Below are 24,741 nucleotides of genomic sequence, written 5' to 3'. Positions count from 1 at the left end.
GAATTGAGGAGACAAAAAATAATTATTGACCATTTGTATACTGCTTGTATATTAACATTCAATGTTGAATGTATTTCTTTGAATTTAGGCTTTCTCATATATTTGACAAAAAATGGAAGATAGAAGAAAATAGTGTATCTTTGATAGGAGGCTCTAAGATGGTGGAGTAGTAGGAGCACCATTGGCTTGCCTCCTCCTTCAAACACAGCTGGATAAGTATGAAATCATTCTGAACACTTAAGAAATCAATCTGAGGACTGACAGAACAAACTGCACAACTAGAGGGAGAGAAGAGGCCACATTGTGGAAGGCAGGAGGTGCAAAGACATGATTTGAGGGAGAAACGAATTGCAGGTGCTATAGACAGGAGAGAGTCCTGGTCACAGAGAGAGAGAGAGAGAGAGAGAGAGAGAGAGAGGGAAGAGAAAGAGAAAGAGAGAGAGAGAGGGGAGAGCACAGGGGATCACACAAGGAAAACACTTTCCCAGAGCCATTGACTTGGAAGACAAGAGGTGCTGGTTTTCATTAGTTTTTGCAACCAGCAGTGCTCAAAGGCTGGAGTTTTAGAGGTCTATAGCATAGCATGTGGAGACCCAAGGGTGCTGCAGTGCTCCTGTGGAGGAGGGCAGATAGCCGAGGGGCAGATGGCACAATCTGAGGATCTCCTGGGATGCACTGGGAGAGACAGATTCCCCTTATTGGAGTACATCTGGGAGAGGTGGTAAAGGTTCCTTTTCTGGGAACAAAAGAGCTGACAGGCACCACTGACCCCCAACTCCACCCCTCAGCATAGGCACAGGAAATCCTGCTGAGGGGTAACTAACTTGGACACGGGTTCTTTGCTGTGCTTTACTTCAAACTCCATGTTCCTTTGCTCTGGTGGGACTGCCCTTTTGAGACAAACCTGCATCAATCCTATTGTGGCTAGATGGTCCCCCAGAGGACGAACGTGGGTCTTCACTATGCCAGGTCCCTAAAATTTGGAGTTTTAAAACTCAGCCTGCCTGCCTAGAATAGATCTCAAGGTGCACTGTGCTGCCTGGTAGGTAGACAGCTCAGGCACAGACAGGTTGAAGGCAGCAATATGAGGAACACCTGGGACACATGAGGGAAAACTATTTTCTCCTCTGTGAGTGTTTTCCAGACAGTGTTGGGTGCAAATTCTACTCTTTGAGGACTAGGGAGCTGGCTGACACCATTTTTCTCCCCAACCCTCAGCTTAAACTAATTTCAGTAAGCAGCATAATGCCAACACTGGTGGCCTAAACTGCTTACAACAAGCCCACCCCCTCCATTCTGCTGGTGCTGCTTTTTTCAGGCAAATGTGTGTGAGAGCCAGCACAGAGTGCTCCTTCCTCTGAAGGCCAGTACAACCTGCCCCCCCCCCACCTGTATATCAACTGATCATAGAGTTCTGCAAAACTGCAGGTCTAGTGGAAATAGCATCAGGTCTCTTTTAACAAGTAAACCAGAGCACACCTAGTTAAAACTTACCACACTCTGGCAAAGGTCCAAACACTCCTCACCGCAGGCAAGGAGAAACTCTGCAAAGGACTGACCTGAGGAAAAGAGCCACCAAAACACAGCAGCAGATTGTACACAGCATGCACCAGAGACGTTCCCTGAACAGCCAGGCCCTGGACATTAGATGACTTTTTCTTCATAAAGCCATTACTCTCAGGAACAGGAAACATAACAGGCTTTCAGAAAACACAGAAGATGAGACCTCAATGAAATGCCAAGATGGGGGAATTAATCCCAAAAGAAAAAACAAACGAACAAAAAGGTCACAGACAGAGATGTAATGAAAACAGATATAAGTACTATACCTGATCCAGAATTTAAAACAACAATAAGGATACTAGGTGGGCTTAAGAAAATTATAGAAGACACCAGGTAGTCCCTTACTATAGGGATAAAACAGTTTCAAAACTAGTCAGGCAGAAATGTAAAATGCAATAAACAAGATTCAAAACTGACTGAATGTAATGACCACGAGGATGGAAGAAACAGAGGAATAAATAAGTGATGCACAAGACAAAATTGTAGAAAATAATGCCACTGAAAAGAACAGAAAAAGAAAAATATTGGATCCTGAATATAGACTTAGGTAACTCAGTTACTTCATAAAGTGTAATAACATTTGTATCATAGGAGTCCCAGAAGAAGAAAAGAGGGAAAATAGTGCAGAAGGTTTATTTGAGAAAATTATAGCTGAAAATTTCCCTAATCTGGCGGGGCGGGGGGGGGGGGGTGGAGAGACATCCAAATCCAAGAGGCACAGAGAACTCCCAACAAAATCGACTAAAGCAGGCTAAACACCAAGACATATTGTAATTAAACTTGCAAAATATAGAGACAAAGGGAAAATCTTAAGAGCAGCAAGACAATAGAAGTTCCTAACTAACAAGGGAAGACAAATAAGGTTAGCAGCAGATCTCTCCACAAAAAGTTGGCAAGCCAGAAGAGAGTGGCATGATGTATTCAACATGCTGAATGGGAAAAATATGCAGCCAAGAAAACTTTATCCATCAAGGCTGTCATTCAGAATAGAAGGAGAAATAATAAGTTTCCCAGATAAACAAAAATTAAAAGAGTTCATGACCACTAAACCAGCCCTGCAAGAAATATTAAATGGCACTCTTTGAGTGGGAAAGAAAGACCAAAAGCAACAAAGACTAGAAAAGAACAGAGAAAATCTCCAGAAATAATGACAAAGCAAGTAATAAAATGGCACTAAATTCATATCTATCAATAATTATTCTCAATGTAAGTGGGCTAAATGCTCCAATCAAAAGACATAGGGTGTCAGAATGGATACAAAACAAGATCCATCTATATGCTGCCTAAAAAAGACTAAAATGAGTCTAAGGACACATGTAGATTGTAAATGAGGAGATGGAGAAATATTTACCATACATATTTAAAAGCCAGAGTAGCAATGTTTACATTAGACAAACTGATTTTAAACCAAAGACTGTAATAAGAGATGAAAAAGGGCACTACATCATAATAAATGAGCCTATTCATCAAGAGGATCTAACATTGTAAATATTTATGTCCCCAACTTGAAACACACAAATCCATAAAACAATTAATAACAAACATAATGGAACTCATTGATAATAATACAATAATAGTAAGGGAATTTAAAACCCCACTTACATCAATGGACAGATCATCTAAGCAGAACATCAACAAGGAAACAATGGCTTTGAATGACACATTCAACTTGATGGACCTAACAGATATGTTCAGGAGGTATCATCCTAATGAGGTAAAACACACATTCTTTTCAAGGGCACATGGGACATTCTCCAGAATAAATCACAGGTTGGGTCACAAATCATGCCTCAGCAAATACAAAAAGACTGAGATCATATAATGCATACTTTCTGATCACAACACTGTGAAACTTGAAATCAATCACAGAAAAATTTGGAAAGACCACAAATACATGGAGCCTAAAGAACATCCTACTTAAGGATGAGTGGATCAACCAGAAAATCAAATAAGAAAGAAAAAAAAATACATGAAAACAAATAAAAATGAAAACATAATGATCCAAAACCTTTGGGGTGCAACAAAAGTGGTGAAAAGAAGAAAGTATAGAGCAGTACAGTCCTACTTCAAAAAGTAAGAAAAATCTCAGATACACAACATAACCTTACAGCTAAAGGAGCTAGAAGAACAACAAATAAAGCCTACAGGCATTGGAACAAGGGAAATAATAAACTTTGGAGCAGAAATAAATTATACAGAAACAAAGAAAAAAAACCCACAATATCAATGAAACTAGGAGGTGGGTCTTTGAAAAAAATTAATAAAATTGACAAACCTCTAGACAGGCTTATCAAAAAGAAATAAGAAAGGATCCAAATAAATAAAATCATAAATAAGAATGGATAAATAACAACCAACACTACAGAAATACAAATAATTATGAGAATATTATGAAAAATTATATGCCAACAAATCAGGCAATCTGGAATAAATGGATAAATTCCTGGAAACATATAAGCTACCAAAACCGAAACAGGTAGAATTAGAAAACTTGAATATATCAATAGCCAGTAAAGAAAGTGAATCAATAATCAAAAATCTCCCAGCAAACAAAAGTCCAGAGCCAAATGGCTTCACAGGGGAATCTACCAAACATTTAGAGAGAGTTAATACCTATTTTTCTCAAATTATTCCATGAAATAGAATGAAAGGAAATATCAGCTGACAGCTTGGAGCCTGGAGTCTGCTTCAGATTCTGTCTCAGTCTCTCTGCTCCTCCCCTGCTCTCTCTCTCTCTCTCTCTGTCTGTCTCTCTCTCAAACTTAAGATAAAACATTAAAAAATGTATTAAAAAAAAGAAGAAATGGAAAACATTCCATTTTCAGGGTTTGGAAGAACAAACGTTGTTAAAATGTCTACACTACCCAAAGCAACTTACACATTTAATGCAATCCTTATCAAAATAACACAAGCGTTTTTCACAAAGCTACAACAAACAATCATAAAATTTGTACGGAACCATAAAAGACACTGAATAGTCAAAGCAACCTTGAAAAAGCAAAGCAAAGCTGGAAGCATCACAATTCCAGACTTCAAATAATACTACAAAGCTATAGTCATCAAGACAGTATGGTACTGGCACAAAAATAGACACATAGATCAATGAAACAGAATAGAAAACAAACAGAACTAATCTTCAATAAAGCAAGGAAGAATATCCAGTGGGGAAAAGGAAGTCTCTCCAACAAAGGGTGTTGGGAAAACTAGACAGCAACATACAAAAGAATGAAAATGGACCACTTTCTTACATCATGCAAAAAAATAAATTTAATATGGATGCAAAACCTAAATGTGAGGCAGGAAATCAAAATCATAAAGGAGAACACAGGCAGTAACCTGTTTGACATTGGCCACAGCAACTTCTTACTCGAAAGTCTCTGGAGGCACGGGAAACAAAAGCAAAAATGAACTACTGGAACTTCATCAAGATAAAAAGCTTCTGCACAGTGACAAAACTAAAAGGCAAACTTTGGAATGGGAGTAGATATTTGCAAATGATGTATTTGATTAAGGGTTAGTATCCAAAATACATAAAGAACTATCAAACTGAACACCCAAAAAACAAATAACCCAGTTAAAAAATGGGCAGAAGGCATGAATAGATATTTTCCCCGAGACATCCAGATGGCCAACAAACATATGAAAAGATGCTAATTCACTCATCATAAAATAAATTCAAATCAAAACTATGAGATATTACTTCATTCCTGTCACAATGGCTAAAATTAACACACAGGAAGCAACAGATGTTGGAGAGGATGTGGAGAAAGGGGAATCCTCTTACACTGTTGGTGGGAATACAAACTGGTACAGATTCTATGGGAAAGAATATGGAGGTTTCTCAAAAAGTTAAAAAATAGAACTACCCTGAAATCCAGCAATTGAACTACTAGGTATTTGACCAAAGGACACAAAAATACTGATTTGAAGGGATACATGCACCCTGATGTTTATAGCACCATCATCACCAATAGCCAAATTATGAGTAAAGCACAAATGTCCATGGATGGATGAACGGATAATACAGAAATGGAAAACAGTATGAGGTTCCTCAAAAAGTTAAAAATAGAACTACCCTATAATCCTGCAATTGTACTCATTGTAATACTAATTGGAAAGGGATACACGCACCCCAATGTTTATAGTAGCATTATCAACAATAGCTAAATTATGGAAAGAACCCAAATGTCCATGGACTGAGGAATGGAAAAAGAAGTGGTATGTATATACAACGGAATATTACTCAACCATAAAAAAGAACAAAATCCTTCCATTTGCAAGGACATGAGTGGGGCTAGACAGTCATGCTAAACAAAATCAGTCTGTCAGAGAAAGGCAGACTTTATGATTTCACTAATACGTGAAAGTTAAGAAACAAAACAAATGGACATAGAGGGGAAAGAGAGGCAGACCAAGAAACAGACCCTTAACCATAGAAAACAAGCTGAGGATGTGGGTGCAAGAATGGGTTAAATGGGTGATTAGTTTTAAGGAGGGCACTTGTGATGACCACTGGGTGTTGTATCTAAGTGATGAATCACTAGAATCTACATCTGCAAGTAATATTACACTGTATGTTACTTAACTGGAATTGAAGTAGAAACTTGAAACTAAAAAAAAAAAAAACAGTGTATCTTTGGTTTCTCTTTATTATCTCTAGTCTTTCCTTTTCTCAGTCATTTTCTAGTGGTCAGCAAAGAGTGAATGCTTATTAATTATTCCTGATATTAACCGGTTTTTGTAGGGAATGCAGTATCTATGATTCTTGTCTTTCTAGAATTTAGATGTTACCACAGAGCAACCACTTTATTTATATTGTTCTACATAAAGAGAATACTCCCAAAAATATCTACCATTGGCAACGCTCAATGTTTCTTCTTAGCTCCATGTAAATCTTTATTAAATCATTTTCCCTTTCAGAATAATTTCACACACTGATGGCAATTATAGTAGAAAAACACGAAATGTTATTACTTTAAATGAACCTTTTATTTCTTGTTAAATATAGAAAAGCTGCCTTAATATCATAATTGTGATTTGTTTTCAGTGTAAATGAATAGGACAGGGACAAAAGGCTTTAAATAATATTCCCAGACATCTTTTACAGAGCTATGGTTAGAGGAGTGGCTTTTGGAATTAATGTATTATTAAGTTCTTTTATGATAAAGTCTAAAAGTGTTTATGCTGATTTATGCTGTAGCTTACAATTGTATTGCACAGGCAATACTGCATTTTCTGGAAACTGTCTATTGCAATGGGCTATAAAAACACTAATGGGAAAAACAAAATATTGTTGTGGGACATTTGTCACTAATATGCAATATTATGTGTTAGAAGAAAACGTGGTTTCATCTTATTAATTCTTTTTTACACTTTTTTCTTTAGTGATAGCACTCAGTTAAAAAAATAGTATATTGGGGGGCACCTGGGTGGTTCAGTTGGTTGAGTGTCCAACTTCAGTTCAGGTCATGGTCTCACGGTTTGTGGATTCCAGCGCCATGTCGGGCTCTGTGCTGACAGTTCAGAGCCTGGAGCCTGTTTTGGATTCTGTGTCTCCCTCTCTCTGACCCTCCCCAGCTCGCACTCTATCTCTCTGTCTCTCTCAAAAATAAACAAAAAAAATTTTTTTAAATTAATATTTTCTATTGTAAATTTTGTGGCAATTTATTTATTTTTTTTAATTAAAAAAATTTTTTTTAATGTTTATTTATTTTTGAGACTGAGAGAGACAGAGCATGAATGGGGGAGGGGAAGAAAGAGAGGGAGACACAGAATCGGAAGCAGGCTCCAGGCTCTGAGCCATCAGCCCAGAGCCCGACGCGGGGCTCGAACTCACGGACCGTGAGATCGTGACCTGAGCCGAAGTCGGACGCCCAACCGACTGAGACACTCAGGCGCCCCAATTTTGTGGCAATTTAGAAACAAACCTCACAATTCCCACATTTGTAGGTGTCTATGAAATAATAAATTTAGTTAAATAATATGTTAAAGTCTTTGTTTAAAAGGATCAATGGATAAAACAATAAACTTGTTCTAATACTAACATTGAGATGTCTCAAAGACTAATACAATAACATGAGAAAACAGATTTAAAATCTTGGAGGCAAAGAGCATTCAGACTCTAGAAGGAACAGCTATTTCAGGTGAACAAAAAGTCAGGATATAAAATATAAATTGCAAGGGAAATGCTATGAAAACAATGAGAGAATTAGCAATAATAGAAACAGGGAAAACAGAATTTGAACTCATCATAGATGTATAGAACTTTGAAGTTGTTTGTTGTTGAGAGGAAAAAAGAGAATAAAGTAGTCACATTCAGTATTTAGTGACATTAATCCTTTATTTATTATAATTTTATTTTTACTGTCCAAATATTAAAACAAAGTACAAACCTTGGAAAAAGAATGAATATAATTAAAAACATATTTTAAAGGGTGCTTGGGTGGCTCAGTTGGTTAAGCTTTCGCCTCTTCATTTCAGCTCAGGGCACGATCTCACGGTTCATGAGTTTGAGCCCCATGTCAGGCTCTGCACTGACAGCATGGAGCCTGCTTGGAATTCTCTCTCACCTCCTCTCTGTCTGCCCTTCCCCTGCTCTCTCTCTCTCTCTCTCTCAAAATAAATACACTTTATATATATACATATATATGTATGTATGTATGTATGTATTTAATATTTTATCTTTTTGTTATGGAAAATTAGCACATTTTTAAAGTAATTAGTAAAAGTATATATCCCAAAGAATTTATCACATTTAATGAGAAGAATATCTGTAAATATAAAACGAGATGATGAGTTAGGGGCGCCTGGGTGGTTTAGTTGGTTGAGCGTCTGACTTAGGTTCAGGTATGATCTTTCAGTGTGTGAGCTTGAGACCCACATCAGGCCCGCTACTGTTGGTGCAAAGCCTGCTTTGGACCCTCTGTCCCCCTATCTCTACCCTTCCCCCACTTGTACTCTTACAAAAATAAAAAATAAACATTAAAAAAATGATGAGTTAGATACAATGTCTTAATGTCTTGTATACTCTAAAACATTCAGGTTCCTTGTTATATAATGTTGAAAACTCAATATAAGAAGCCTTAGTCCCAGGGTGCCTGGGGGGGGGGGTCAGTCTTTTAAGCATCCAACTCTTGATCTCAGCTCAAATCTTGATATCAGGGTTGTGAGTTCAAGCCCTGTGTTGGGCTCCATACTGGGTGTGGAGCCTACTTAAAAAAAAAAAAAAAAAAAAAAAAAAGAAAACTATGGGTCCCCATATTGTACATTTCAGCAAAACAAAGCTTACTCTTAATTTTGCCTTATTTTATCATTGAATCACTGGAGATGTTTTAAAAATTCATTCTTGGGGCACCCGGGTGGCTCAGTTGGTTAAGCGTCTGACTCTTGATTTTGGATCAAGTCATGATCTCATAGTTCCTGGATTTGTGCCCTGCATCGTGCTCTGTGCTGACAGTGCAGAGCCTGCTTGTGATTCTCTTTATCCCTCTCTCTCTATCCCTCACTGCTTGCACTCTCTCTCACTCTCAAATACATAAATAAAAATAAAGGTTTAAAAAGTAAAATAAAATAAAATAAAATAAAATAAAGTAAAATAAAATAAAAATTCATTCTCTCCTTCTAGGCTAGCAAAACTGCACTTCTCATTGTCCTTGGGAGTTATATGTGGCCTAACTTTCTGGAGTATTATGGAAAACAAACATATAGATGGAGAGAAATGCCATATTTATGGCTTGGAAAACTTAATATCGTAAATATATGAGCTTTACAAGTTATGTACAGATTTGATACAATTTCAGTCAAAATCGCAATAATTTCGCATGAAAATTTTATAACAAACTTTATAGTAATGAAATGTAAGCAATATGATTTAAACTATTTCCTGGGCTGGGTCTTAAGAATGAATTCCTCTAAATCCACTTTCCTCTTTCCACTGTCTGTACCTGGACATAGAGATTCCATTTCAGTCATGCAGATGATGAAAACACTTTTAGAAAACCAAGAGAGAATCAACCTAAAACCCTAATTAACCATAGGTTACAGAGCCATCACTAATACATAGATTGCTTAACTAGGAACTCTTATGTAAGAAAGTTGTTTCCCTTAAGTTATTTGTATTCAATTACTATGTTACATTTGTTTGGATTGTAATCCCATGGTCCCTTGAAGTCAATGTGATTTGCTCTGACCAATGCAATGTGCCTGGGGATGAAACACTTTCAGGATGTTTTAAAAGCCAGTTTATTTTCCATTGTATCACTTTTCCTGTGTCACAGGACATCAATATTCCAGATAGAGATTTCTGTGTCAAATCAGGCTTTGGACTACAGACAACATGCCACAATACCTATGTGAATCCATTATGGACACTTAGTGTGTAAACAAGAAAAAAAACCTTATGATAAGCCACTGAGATTTGGAGGTTGTTTGTTGCTGCAGCATATTGTACCCTATCTTGGCCAATTTAAGAAGCTTAACCTGAACCTTGATGAACACAGCCTTGCACAGCCATGTCATGACTTAATCTGGCTATAGTAAGGGAGTACTGGCATAAAATAAGAAGTAAAATATTTAGTTTGTGTATGGAGTATGAAAGAAGCAAGTACAATACTAAATGCAAAATCTTTCAATATTTTTAAAAGGATGTTTTCTACAGATTTAATGGAGAAAAGGAAATAAATAGCTCAATTCTATGCAGTTAATAAAATCTAAAGACTTGTTAACAAGATAAGGGAGAAGATGTGAGGAGAACTGAGATTTTAAGATAGAGCATTGGCTAGCTTCTCATTCTAATTAGAAAGTAAAGAGAAAGTTATTAAAGCAAATACAAAAATATGTCAGAAAGGACAGTGAGTAAATATTGATCCTAGGGAGAAAGGCTAAAAGTCGGGAAGCATGACTCACCATGCTGTTTGCAGCATGAACATTAAGGCAGTTTAGAAGAAGGTATTGGAGATGCTTTTGAAGAGGTCACTGGACACATTACATGTGTGGTTTCAGACCAAACCAATTGAGAATGAGCTCAGATAAAAACCAAGGGAAATTGCAGGAAAAGAATATACACTATAAGTATTTCAAATTGCAAAGAAAATAAAATGAGAACAATAAGTGGAAAGGGTGAGTAAGTCAAACAAAAGGATCACTGAAATGTTGGAAAGCAGAAAGAAAAAGGCAGAGATTGATTAGAAAGAGGAAAGCGCTGAAGTTGAAAGAGCCACTCCACAGGTGAATAGATGGAAGGCCAGAAGATGAGTGAGGTGGGGCAAGCCAGGATCTCTGGATAAAAAGTGCCAACAGAGAAAAGACAGCAAGGGATGACACAGAATGAAGGCGCAGCTCCCAATTTAGGAAATAGTAGAAATAGAACCAATTCCATGAAAAATATCTCTTGTTATCCTTTAAATCTTCTGAATGAATTACGATGACCTACACATTCTGCTTTCTCTTCGGGAATTATATTACAAACATTTTCATGTTATTATAGTTTGATTACAAGTCAGCTAATTTTATAAACTTATTTTTCTGCTTTATTTTTAATGACTTTATTGTGAAATGTAGCATACACAGAAAAAGTTCATGTGCATAAAATATTTACGTATGGATTAATAAATAATTATAAAGTGATCTTCATGTAACCACCAACTGGGCAAAACTAGAACATTGGAAGCTACTCCCAAAAACTCCCTTTGTGTCCCTTCCTGTTCATACTCTCCTATAGCCCTGAATCTATATATCAACTGTGGTAGCGATGATATACTTATGACATAAAGTCTATAATATACCAACATTTATATATAAATAAAAAATTATTTACATATATGTTTTTAAATAAGAGAGCTTGTAAATCTGGTTTTAGATTTACTTTTAGTTATGTGGTAGTATTTATACCAGTAAAGTTTTAAGGTTTTTTCCCTGAGACCTATAGAATTATAAATACATTCTATACTAATTTGTAAGTTCTTATTCTTTAAAAAAAAATTTTTAAGTTTATTTATTTTGAGAGAGAAAGAACACATGAGGAGAGGAGGGGCAGAGAGAAAGAGAGAGGGGATACAGAGCAGGCTCCACACTGCCAGTGCAGAGCCAGACAGGGGGCCAGAACTCACAAACTGTGAGTTTGTAATCTGAGCCGAAAGCAAGAGTCAGATGCTTAACCGACTGAACCAACCAGGTGCCCCTAAATTCTTACTAATTTTAATATTTTATTATCTATTTTCTATAAATGCAAGCATGTACTGTCCAAATAATGAAGGATTGTATCCCTTTCTTTCTGATCCATATTCATTATATTTATTTTTCTGGCCTTATATACTGGCTGTGACATTTAGTAAAATGGCAATAATGATCAAGAGAAACTTTGTCTTGGGGGGCTTGGGTGGGTCAGTCGGTTGAGCGTTGACTCTTAATTTTAGCTTAGGTCATGATCCCATGGTTCATGAGGTGGAGCCCCGTACTGTCAGTGCAGAGCCTGCTGGGGATCCTCTCTCTCCCTTTGTTTCTACCCCCCCCCCCCGCCCAGCTCTTTCCCTCTCTCAAATTAGATAATTAAACTTTAAAAAAAGGAGAAACTTTGTCTTGTCCCATTATTTCAAAGAGAATATTTTCAAAGATCCATTAACAAAATAATATTTACTGTAGGTATTATTGTAGATAAGCTTGATCAGAATATAGAGGTCCTCTTACATTCTTAGCTTATCATGAGTTATTTGATCTTGCATGGATTTGAATTTTATTAGATGTTTTTTATTGCATATATAAAGACAATTCTATAATTTGTTTTCCTAATACTTATGGCAAGTTTCTCTTGCTGGATTTCTCATTTGACAATACATTTTTTATTCCTGGGGTATTTTAGGAATTTTGCATATATATTTAGGAATGAAGTTTAAACTTTAAACACCTGCCTTATCTATGGCAAGTGTTGCTATAAGATTATGGTAACTTTATAGATTTACATGAATAATCCTTGTTGACTTTGGATAAACCTAGACTTTTTTTTTTCTTTTTTTAGCTGAAATATCTGAAATAATTCACCAGTGAAGTCATACAGGCCAGCATTTTCTACCTGCGAATTTTTCTGACTATTGATTTAATTTCTTAAATAAATATAAGGTAATAGAGATATCTTAATTCATTTGGAGAAAATTTTACTAAGTGTTTTTTTTTTTTTAGTACTTTGCTAATTTCATATCAATAATTTGATATGACTGTTTTAAAATTGTGGAGTAAGGACCTTTTGAATGTAAATTGTTACAGCCACTGTGGAAAGAGTATGGTTTCCTTAAAAAAATTAAAAATTGATATACCGTATGATCCAGTAATTCCACTATTGGGTTTTTACCCAGGGAAAATGAAAATAGTAATTTGAAAGGACATATGCACCTCTATGTTTACTAGAGCATTATTTACATCAGCCAAGTCATGGAAGCAACCTAGGTGTCCATTAACAGACAAACTGATAAGAAAAATGTGGTATATATACATAATGGAATACTACACCGCTATAAAAAAAAACTATGAGATCATGCCATTTGAGAATTTGAGACAACATGGGTGGACCTAGAAGATATCATACTAAGTTAAATAATTCATACTTAGAAAGACAAATACCACATAATTCCACTCATAAATGGAATATAAAAAATGAATACACAAAAAGTAGAATCAGAACTATAAATATAAAGAACGAACTGATGGCTACCATAGTGGAGGTGGGTAGGTGGTTGGGCAAAATGGTTAAAGGGGAGAGAGGATACAGGCTTCCAGTTTATGGAATGAGTAAGTCACAGGAATAAAAAGCAGAACATAAGGAATACAGTCAGTGACATTGTATAGTGATATAATGGGACAGACAGATAACAGCTTATATTTGTGATGAGCACAGCATAATGTATAAATTTGTCAAATCACTAAGCTGTACATCTGAAACTAATGTAACATTGTGTGTCAACTAAGCTCAGATCAAAATAAGTGAAAATTCACTGCTTCATCAATGCAACCAAAAAGTGGACAAAGCCACCTTTTTAAAAAGTGGAAAAAATAAGTCAAAGACAATAATCCAAGGAGCATTTAGTCAGGAGAAGCTACTGAGTCTCAGTAAAAATGGTAAGCTTTGTGGTGTTCAATTTGCTTTAGTCTCTTCTTTCACTGCTTACTTTCACATTTGCCTTGAAAAACATCACCCTGGCAACCATGGGAGTTATGAAAACTAGCAGCCTAGAAATCACCAAAATGGGAAGACTGAGTTTGTAGTTACTCAAAACCTTACCCATAAGAAATGAGATGAGCTGTTTGTCAGGTCACTGGAAACACCTTGTTCACAGGGCTTGTAATTCGACCTGACTCAGGGTTCATTCAGTGGTAAAGCCCTGTAGACCCAGGGTGTTTGGCAATTTTTCAACATCACACCTGTTTGAAGTGATACCAGTTAGGGGAAAAAGAATGTGACCAAAAAAACATAAAAGGATGAGCTGGGGAGTAAGATATCTATGTGGGGCTTTGAAAACACTAGGACATACTATTTGGAGTACAGATCACTACAGACATATGCAGGGCTATGAATATACTTAAGAAGAGTCTGAAAGGTCCCAATTCCTCATCTGTTTCTAATTCTGAGTCCCTTGACAAGCAGTAAGTAAAGAATAAGGAATAGTTGTAAACTGCTGGAAGTAGAAAATGTGCTAAAATCACACACAATCCATCTGTCAAACATGGACTTACTTGTTCAAGGCATTTAAGGAAATACCTGTTCAGTCAGATGACTACAGAGCAGACCAGACAGACTTTGCACATGGCAGAGAATACAGACATTCCATAATTCGTCCAAACTAACCAAAATATATGAAGAAAAAACGTACAGAACTGAAATTTCTACAATAAATAGATGGACACTTTAATACCTCACTTTCAGTAATGGAGAGAACACTAGGAAGATGAAAAAGGACAGAGAAAACTTGAACACAACAAAACAACTAGACCTACACTGGACTTACTTTCATAAGATCCTATTCGTTTGTTTTGATGTAAGAAACTTAACCACACACATAACACAAACCCAATGCAGATAGCTTGGTTAGGTGGCAATGGCAAAGGAAAAACAGTTAAATACAGAGACTTCTAGCTCTGGCTTTGATGAAGTATCTGGTATCCCACTACCCTGCCCACTGGAAACAGCAACAATCAGGCATTGAATCACAGGCTGTGAAAGATCATGATCACTGAGAGAAGTGATGGCAAAGGAGTCCCGTCATCACCTTAGGTGTTTGCCTGGACACAATTTCCTGACTTCGTACAGCAAGGTGCTCTTCAAGCAGAACAAGGGGGTCGAGCTAAGCTGAGGACAGCACATATCAATATCCAAGTCAGCCAAAGCAACTAGAACCCATGTGGCAGGGTGATGAAGAGAGAGCTGTGCAGAAAATAGCCTCTGAGGTCTAGATGGGAGTCCTCTAAGACTTCCTGACTGAAGGATAGGCTGCACACACACACAACAAGACAAATCTACATGAAGCTTAGTAGAATATGGTTGCTAAGAAGTTGTGTGTGGAAAATTAGGGTCAATCGGTTAAAAAACCCAGTTAATACCCTCCATACCAAATGTGACACCAGCTGCTATTTATAATTAAGTATCATGTGATCCTTAATTATAAATAGCATGTGGTAAAATAATTTCATGAGTTTGAGCCCCATGTTGGACTCTGCACTGGCAGCATGGAGCCTACTTCAGATTCGCTCTCTCTCCCTCTCTGTCTGTCCCTCCCCCACTCATGCTATCTCTGTTTCTCTCAGAATAAATAAACTTAAAAAAAAAAGAATGTGGTTAGCCTCATTGTGCTACAATTAAAATGAAACTGAAATAGATAAAACAATTGTCCATACGTGCTTTTAAAAACAGATGTGAAACAAAAGTAAAGGCCCACAGTTTGTCTCAGGTATATGCAAAATTTCCCAAATAACTGCAATGTACGTTTGCTTAATTTTACGCAAGTAACATGGTGCCAATTACAAAATTGTGTCCATTTTATAAGCCAGAGACACTTTTATTTCATTTTCCATCTTTTAAATGAAAACCAATCAGTGAATAATCAGATGAAATTTCTATTGCTATACAAATTAAATATAGGACCTCTTAGAGGACCCTATTTTCTTTTGCTGCCAGATTAAATCTGTATTCATATCCAATTCATCAGGATCAGTACTACAAAGCCCAATTCTATCTGCTTAATTTGGCTAGAATTTCCTTTTTGGTCCTACTGAATTCTGATAAAAATAGCGTTCCATGGGAATATTTAGGGGATTCAATGAATACCACATTTCTTCCTCTTCTATGAGATAAAACACCTGAGAAGTAAAAAGAAAGAGTAAATACTGATGGGCCAAAATGTCATCTTTATTATTGATACAACTTATTTGGGGAATGTAGCTGAGCAACTCTTAACTAGTTTCCATTCCAAAATCATTATCAGATAGAGTTACATTTTGTACCTTAGGGAGAAAAGGCTGAGAGTTCAGGGATAAACCAGAAACTGGGTTCCATTCATAGCATATAATAATCAAATGGGTTTTATTCAAAGTACAGACATTTAGTTTAACATTCAAAAATTAATCAATGCAACTCACACATAGGTAAAAGAGGGAAAAAATGATCGTATCACCAGATATAGAAAAAAGCCTTTAACAAAATCCAGAAAACACTTATTATGAAAAATTAATTTCAGCAATAATAAAAATAAATATAATAAAAAGGAAGTTCATCAATCTGAAAAATGGATTTGCCAAAACTACAGTTAATAACACAAATGATGATGGATATATTCTTAAAATTGAGAACAAGACTGGAATATTCACTTTCACTGCTTATATTCAACATTGTCCGGGATCAGTATGGCCAGTTCAATAAAGGCAAGAGAAAGGGGTTAAAAAGCAAAACAGTTGGGAAATAAAATTAAAATACTCCATTTTCACAAAAGACGTGATTCTATCCTTAGAAGATCCTGATGAAATTACAAAAAAATATATAAATTCAAAAGTGATTTTATTATTAAGGGTCAACTGCATTTTTACATTCTAAAACAATCAGATAATCAAAAAATAAAATGTTAGAATATCATTTGCAAGAACTTCAAAAATAAAAATATAAAGGAATAAATTTAACAAGAACCATGAAATATGTTTAGTCTTTTGTGTGTCTACATCTACACAGATAAACTACAAAATATTGTCAAGTTACATTAAAGAATGAAAAAACAATATAGAACATTTTATGAATTGGGATAACAACACTGTTAATATGTCAGTTCTACACAAATTGGTCTATAGATTCAAGATAATCACAATCAAATTCCCAATGAGCTTTGGGTGGAAATATAACAAATGTAGGTATAGCACTCACATGACCTTGCTTGATTCCAAGGTTTTCTATAAATCTATAGTAATCAAAAGGGTGTGTTGACATAAGTTGATATAAGCACTGACAAAGAGTGAATAGACCCAAACAGGTAGCCTATTTTTTTAAAGTTTATTTATGTATTTTTAGAGAGAGAATATGTGCTCATGCACAGAGGAGGGGCAGAGAGAGAATCCCAAGCAGGCTCCATGTTGTTAGTGCAGAGTCCTACGTGGACTAGAACTCACTAACCATGAGATCATGACCTGAGCTGAAATCAAGAGTCGGAGGCTTAACCCACTGAGCTGCCCAGTTGCCCCCCAAACAGATAGTCTTTTTTTTTTTTATTTTTTTTCAACGTTTATTTATTTTTGGGACAGAGAGAGACAGAGCATGAATGGGGGAGGGGCAGAGAGAGAGAGGGAGACACAGAATCGGAAACAGGCTCCAGGCTCTGAGCCATCAGCCCAGAGCCTGACGCGGGGCTCGAACTCCCGGACCGCGAGATCGTGACCTAGCTGAAGTCGGGCGCTTAACTGACTGTGCCACCCAGGCGCCCCCCAAACAGATAGTCTTAAATAGACCTATACATGCATGGCCTAATGATTTTCAGGAAATATACCAGGGTGAGACAAAGGTGGAAAGTACAGTCTTTTCAATAATATTGTCATTAATAATGAATAAATATATGAAAAGAAATTAATAACCTTGATGGTTAGCTGGAGACTTGACTATGAAAGTTAAAATGGGTGCCTGGCTGGCTCAGTCAGTAGAGCATGCGACTCTTGATCTCAGGGTCATGAGCTCAAGACCCACATTGAGCATGGAGCCTACTTAAAAAAAATTTGTAAAAGCTAAAACAAGAAGCTTCTAAAAGAAAATATCTGATAATATTTTCATGACCATATTATAAGAAAAAATTTGCTGGTTAGGACAAAAACAGAAAATCACAAAAGATAATGAAAATAATAGGTTGATTGTACTTCATCAAAATTAAAGACTACTTTCACAAAGACACTATCAAGAAAATGAAATGTAAGCCAAGGGACATAGTTGCAAATATATATATTTTTAACAAGAACATAGTTACAATATATATATATATATTTTTAAGAAGGATTTATTTTCTATAAGTCAGTGTAAAAACATCAAAAACTTAATAAGAATTGTTTAAGACATATAAAGAGACACTCAAAGAAGATATGTAATGCTCAATAAGCATATAAAAAGTTACTCAATATGAATAATTACTAAAAGCAAATTAAAACTTCAACTAGGTATAAGTTCACTGTCACTAGAAAGGCTAAATTTTTAAAAGCAAAACAAAACCTGCATAATCAGAATTTGGTGAGGGTGTAGTACAATCTTTAATCATAACCAGAAAAAGAAAGAAAAAACAGATTGTCCATCAGCCAGAGACTCAGGCTTTGTTATTGTAAGCAATAAAGAGAAAACATGCTATAGGGTGAATAAATCTCACAGAAATAAAAAGAGTACCTAGTATATGATTCTATCTATCTATATGGAGTTCAAAATCAGTCAAAACTAATCTATTATGGTAGAAATTAGAAATTTATTGCCAAGGGGTGAGAATTTCCTGGAAATGCATGAGAGTAATTTCTAATGTGATAAAAACTTCTGTACAATGCTCGGACTGGGGGTTTATACATTTATTCAAACTCATTAATTAATGTCTGCATATAATTATATGTAAAGGTTAATGGAAGAACTAACTTAAAAATTTAGAAGTTCATTTTATAAAATTATTATTTAAAAATATGTATCTCTTCTACCAATAAAATAATTTTTAAACCTATAATTATTTACATAATTTTTTATTTAGCAAATTTTAGTTCTTTTCTTAGTTCCTGCATAATAAAAATATTCTCCTTGGATTTCTTATTTTGGTTTATCTTACTGTTATGTGAGGAACACCGTTGATTAATATTGTGAAAGATATTTCTTTTTTGTAGTTTCTGACCACTAAAATATTTGAGGACTTCTTTTTCTTACTTTTTTTTAGAGAGCACAGGAGAGAGAGAAAATCTTACGCAGGCTCCACACTCAGTGCAGAGCCAGACACAGGGCTAGAATCCACAACCCTGGATCATGACCTGAGCCTAAATCAAGAGTCTCACACTTAACTGACTGAGCCACCCAGGCACCCCTCCTGCTTTACAAATGGAAACTTATGTGTAAATAAATTTCTTGTTTCAGAAATGTTTTCTCTATATAAAAGTTGCATCATTTTCTTCTGATATTTATTCTACAGATGGAAAATAAGAAAGTGATTATCTTAATTATTTTTTTCAATATGTGTGCTTGTAGGATAATTTCTATAGAATTTTAATTTCAAAATTGTGTCGCTGTGTATAGAGCTATGGGTTTCCTTTAATTCATTCCATGAATAGTTTACTCCACCTTCTCTGGCCAGTTTTAAACACATCTAAGTTATTATCTTTTCTATCATCATCTGTCTCCTACTTTAAAATCCATAGCCTTGTTCCTCTGAATCCTAGATAAAGGTTTTGCATTTTTTTCCCACATCAGTGGTTTGCCTTTGTTCATTGTCAACTCTGAAATCATACTTTGTACTGTTGATTTTAATTATCTCAGTACATTTTAAGTGGCAATGAACGGAGATGAAAAGAGGCTTGCGTTATATTTTAGTCTGGACTTTTACTCTGTTTTCATGTGTGTGGTCAACCGATTTTATTTTTGAGCACATCTCTTTCTCTTTTTTTTTTTTCAATGTTTTATTTATTTTTTAGAAAGAGAGAGACATGGAATGGGAGTGGGGGAAGGGGCAGACAGGGAGACAGAATCTGAAGGAGGCTCCAGGTTCTGAGCAGTCAGAACAGAGCCCCATCCTGGGTTGGAACTCACAAACCATGAGATCTTGACCTGAGCGGAAGTTAGACACTTAAGGGACTGAGTCACCAGGCGCCTCTAGCACATTTCTATTAAAATTGTAGTTTATGTTGATTTCTCTCAAGGTCTGATTATAAGCTGTTTAATAGATACAAAAAAAATAATAACAAGAACAATAATGCATGCCACTGTTGTTGTAAAGTTTTTAAGATGTTTCCACAGCACCGAGTGGAGATCGCTGCTGATGCTGAGAGTATAGGGACAGTAGAATAAACTGTGTGGCTTGTCTCTGTTTCCCCCCTTTCCTCCCACTGAGTGGCTACTCTAAGTTCACTGGAGAGTCTGAGGTCCTCTGAGATACATTTCCAGTAGGAACCTACACAAGGGTAATGTCGGTTCCTGGGCATTTTGTTCTTGTACTATTCGTAGTGCTGGCGCCTAGATTTCTGAGGCGCGTGGGATGTACACGTGAACTTGGAATCTCCTTTTTATTCTGCCTATTATGAAACTGACCTGACTACTTAAACACTACTGTGCTGAATGCATATGTTTGTTCCCTCACATAATGAAGGGATCAGATCACCTAAAAATTCAAAACTGAAAATTTATGTTTTGTAATCAGAGATATATGTATTATGAACTGTTTTATCTCAATATTACTCAGTTGCTGGCTTAGATTGCATTGAAAGTCTAAAATTTTATAATATGCCTCACACTTGAGTAAATACAAAAAAGCCTTTGAAAATAAAAATATATCCTAATGATACCTTAGGCACACCAAAATCTAATTTGAGATCTTTGTCAAGTTGACCTTTCATTCAGAACAAATTATTTAACTTCCAGTTACTTCAACTGCAAAAAAAAAAAGGAATTGGCTATATTAAATAACTAAGAATAATTGTGATAGATGGTGAGTAACTGTACATTAAAAGACTAGTCAGCCCGTGTGGGAAATTTACAGCATAGAATTTGCATATTGGGTAAGGACCTCCCTTACAAACAAGAACCTTCCTTGTCTGTAAAACATTTAGCTCAGGAAGTGCTAAGTGATGATAATTGGGCTATGATTTTCTCTGCTATGCCAATATCATATTACTTTCAAAAGGAGTTAAGAAGGTTATTAAGATTTCTTAATTAAAGTCTTTCCAGGAACAATAAAGTTACCTTAACATAAAATCCACCCACAGAAAGAAAGTGGCATATTTTTACTTTGACCTATTATGTCAAACCTGCATGAGATCTTTTATATGTGTGATGCATTATAGGAAACCTTTATCCCTCTGCCTTCAGAAGTCCCTGGTTGATGAAAGAACCCTTGAGCTCCCATTCAAATAAGAAACTTAATTTGTGACTCTATTTTTTGAAGACAGGGCAAATGTAGGCTGTAGTAGCTTCTAATAATATAATTTTAGAAGTATAATTCATAAGTTTTTGTGAATAGCATAGGAAATTTTCACAGGAAATCCAACTTCTTGCTGCTTGCTTGTGGAAATGCTCTGTTTTTTGTTCAGAAGTAGTTACATTCTGGAACAAGGATTCATGAGAGAAATATTTGAAAAGAAGACTATATGTGATATTCTTTATAACATTCAATTTAAATCCTTAGATTTATGGGTTTATGGAATTTGAAGAAAAACTGTATGTTTTTTAAAAAAATATATTTATTTTTGAGAGAGACAGATACAGCATCAGTGGGGGAGGGGCAGAGAGAGGAAGAGAGAGAGAATCCCAAGCAGGCTCCACACTGTCTGCACAGAGCCCGATGCGGGGCTCGAGCTCAGGAACCATGAGATCATGACCTGAGTTGAAACCAAGAGTTGGTTGCTTAACTGACTGAGCCACCCAGGTACTCCAAATATACCATGTCTTTTAAAAAGTGACCTTAACATTTGTCCTATAAGTTTTTGGTGGAAAAGGGAGAAATTTATAGTAGGGATAAATAAAAATAAATTGATTTAGTAACTGGGAAATCAGGAGCAAATAAATATGTTAATACATTCAGAAACTATTTCTTGAATCATATAGATTATACACAAAACTCAGCTTTCTAAGCAAAATATGACTGTATATGTAGGAAAGATATGGTTGGCAATAATCAATATTCATAGATGAAAGATAGAACCTAATTTTTCTCCTGCATTGTTCTAAGGTCAGAGTTTCAAAAGGAGACATGGGCCAGATATTTCATTATAGGCTAGATTTCATTCATTTTGAGGCATCAACCTCTGCTATGGGAATTTCCTCAGAAACTGAGGAAGCACTATTGTTCTCCCATAGAATATACAAATTTTTAAAGTTAAATATGAAAAAAGAAGTGTATGGATCAAGGATCTAGTGAAGTAAATCCTAACATGATCATTCTTGCCTTTGTCTACCTTCTACTTAAGCCATATAAAATTTGTTAGAAGTTTTAAAATGAGAGCTAAAATTCAGGATGAACTGAACCAGCTCCCTCCTAAATTCACAGAACTACACATAAGAATATGAGACAAAGGAATTTTTTTTCTAATGCTTGAGTGTATGGGAATTTCTACAGTTGCACATTAACTTGAAGAAGAAATCTACAGTGTTATGAAATTCACTGAAATATAATACAGGGATATTGTGACAGAGTGCAAATCACTAGTCAACTCCTTTTTTTGTCTCGTATTTGTTCATCCATTTTTACTTCTGCTTTTTTCTTCAATTTCTCTCTGTTAACACACTTTTGACAGTATTAGAAATCCTAACTAAATTGGCTTAAAATAAGTCATTGTAATGGTTAATTTTATGTCTCAACTTGGCTGGGCTACAGTTCCCAATTCTTTAATCAAACACCAGTGTAGATGTTATGGCAAAAGTGTTTTTTTAAAATGTGGTTAACATTCAAATAAGTAGACTTCTTACCTTCAATAATGTGGGTGTGCCTCATCCAATCAGTTGAAGGCTTTATTATTATTATTTTTTCAATATTTATTTGGAAGGGTTGGGGCAGAGAGAGAGGGAGACACAGACTCTGAAGCAGGCTCCAAGTCTCTGAGCTGTCAAGCACACAGCCTGACACATAGCTTGAACTCACAAGCTGTGAGATCATGACCTGAACTGAAGTCAGACAATTAACCAACTGAGCCACCCAGGCAGGCTCCTTCAGTTGAAGGCTTTAAAACAAAAGAGTGGAATCCCCAGGAGAGTAAGGAATTCTGCTTCCACACTGCCTTTGGCTTCAAGACCAGAGCATCAACTTACCTAGCTGATCTGTATAGCAGATTTAGAACTTCCCAGCCACCATAACGGCATGAGCCAATCCTCAAAATAATTCGCACCTAAGTGCTAGAGGAAAAAAAAATATACAGCTTTGGGAGACTCTTCTCAATCTCATAGTAGTAGAATGGTTTCTTTTTGGTAACTGAAAACATGATTTATATCCTAGAATAAACCTCAAATATTAAGGATAGGAGTTCCATTTCTACAAACAACTTTATCAGTTAATGTCTTTTTTTTTTCTTTTGGGTAATTGTAAATGTCTACTCCTATAACTACTACTTTTTACAAGAATGAAAGGAACAAGTAAAAGATCATTAAACATTAAGATTAAGTGGGTTCACTTCAAACTTAATCAAGAAGAACACCAGTCAAAGTCATTAGGGTCTTATCTAATAATATTTTTCAGGACTGAAGCAGCTTTGTAAAAGCAATCTACTTCTGTTGACAGTCTTAATTTTTCTTTCAAATATGTTATTTAATTTTAATAGCTAATTTCTTCACTTGGTATCAGGGAAGCTAGTTGGGAAGAGCTACATTTTCTTTAGCAGTGAAGTATATTTCCTTTCAAGGAAAGAGATATCTCAATCAAAAAATATGCTGGAGGGAGAGAGAGAGATCTTACAAAGAAAAAAAAAAGTAATACTATTGCACAGTAAGCATAGACCGCATATGTTGCTACCCTCAAGGTTTAGCTACTGAACCTTGAAAGTTTCAAATTTTTATTCAGGATAAAGCAACATAGTTTTCTAAACTGCACAGATTCATAAAATGTCCTAAAAGATTTAAATTTTAAGCTCCAATTTTATTATTAATACTTATTTCATCTTATTTGGGATAAAGTTTAAGATTTTATCTATTTTTGCAAAGATCACTCTTCTTTAGTGCTCCAATAACTGTCTAGGTAATTGTAACACAAGTTTAAATATAATACTAAAGAACTCTTTTTTTTTAATGTTTATTTATTTTTGAGAGAGAGAGAGACAGAGCATGAGTGGGGGAGGAACAGAGAGAGAGGGAGACACGGAATCCAAAGCAGGCTTCAGGCTCTGAGCTGTCAGCACAGAGCCTGACAAGGGGCTCAAACCCATAAACCGGGATATCATGACGTGAGCCAAAGTCAGACGCTTAACTGACTGAGCCACCCAGGTGCCCCAATACTAAAGAATTCTTAAAGCATATAATTTCTAATTGATTAAAAATAAAATATAATTATATATATATTCATACAAAAAAGACATGAATTAGATATGAATTCAGAAAAATATGAATTAGATATGTCATATAGAATTGCATTAAAATGAATGAGCATTTTTAAAAGAAAGTTTGTGTATAAAATGTCTATTTTTACCTACTATATATGAAATAATGAAAAAGATGCTCTTACCAAGTAACTTCATGTGCAAAGTCATGCATTAGTCACTGTGAGAGGGTTAAAATATAATAAAAAAGAATAGTGATGAAGAATCTATATTCTGAAGAAAATTAGAACTTTAGTTATAAAATCAATGTATAAATATATTAAATAAAATATGTAAATAACATGTATAAAATACAAAAATTTAAAAAGCTGATAGAAATGAAGTATAATGTTCATTATGAGTTCAATCAAATATTGAGAAGTAATTGTAAACTGGGGTATCCAATAAGGGCTTGAAGGCAGAGGAAACTTTTGAACAGAC

At 35.5% G+C, this 24,741-nt stretch overlaps 1 long non-coding RNA gene across 1 annotated transcript in view; it reads right to left on the bottom strand.

Moving 5' to 3' along the window:
- The window catches only part of LOC147581182 (uncharacterized), a 121,658-nt gene extending 97,166 nt beyond the window's left edge, over positions 1 to 24,492 (bottom strand). The window contains exon 1 of the long non-coding RNA XR_015250864.1: positions 24,447 to 24,492. This is a non-coding gene — a long non-coding RNA (uncharacterized LOC147581182). The remainder of the gene's footprint in view (positions 1 to 24,446) is intronic.
- Between the last annotated feature and the right edge of the window lie 249 nt (positions 24,493 to 24,741).

This window comes from Puma concolor, chromosome B2 (genome assembly GCF_028749965.1).
Source record: "Puma concolor isolate L17-30 chromosome B2, mPumCon1.1.hap2, whole genome shotgun sequence".
NCBI lineage: Eukaryota > Metazoa > Chordata > Mammalia > Carnivora > Felidae > Puma > Puma concolor.
The sequence above is the reverse complement of the archived record's forward strand: the minus strand, read 5'-3'. Positions and strand labels throughout refer to the sequence as shown.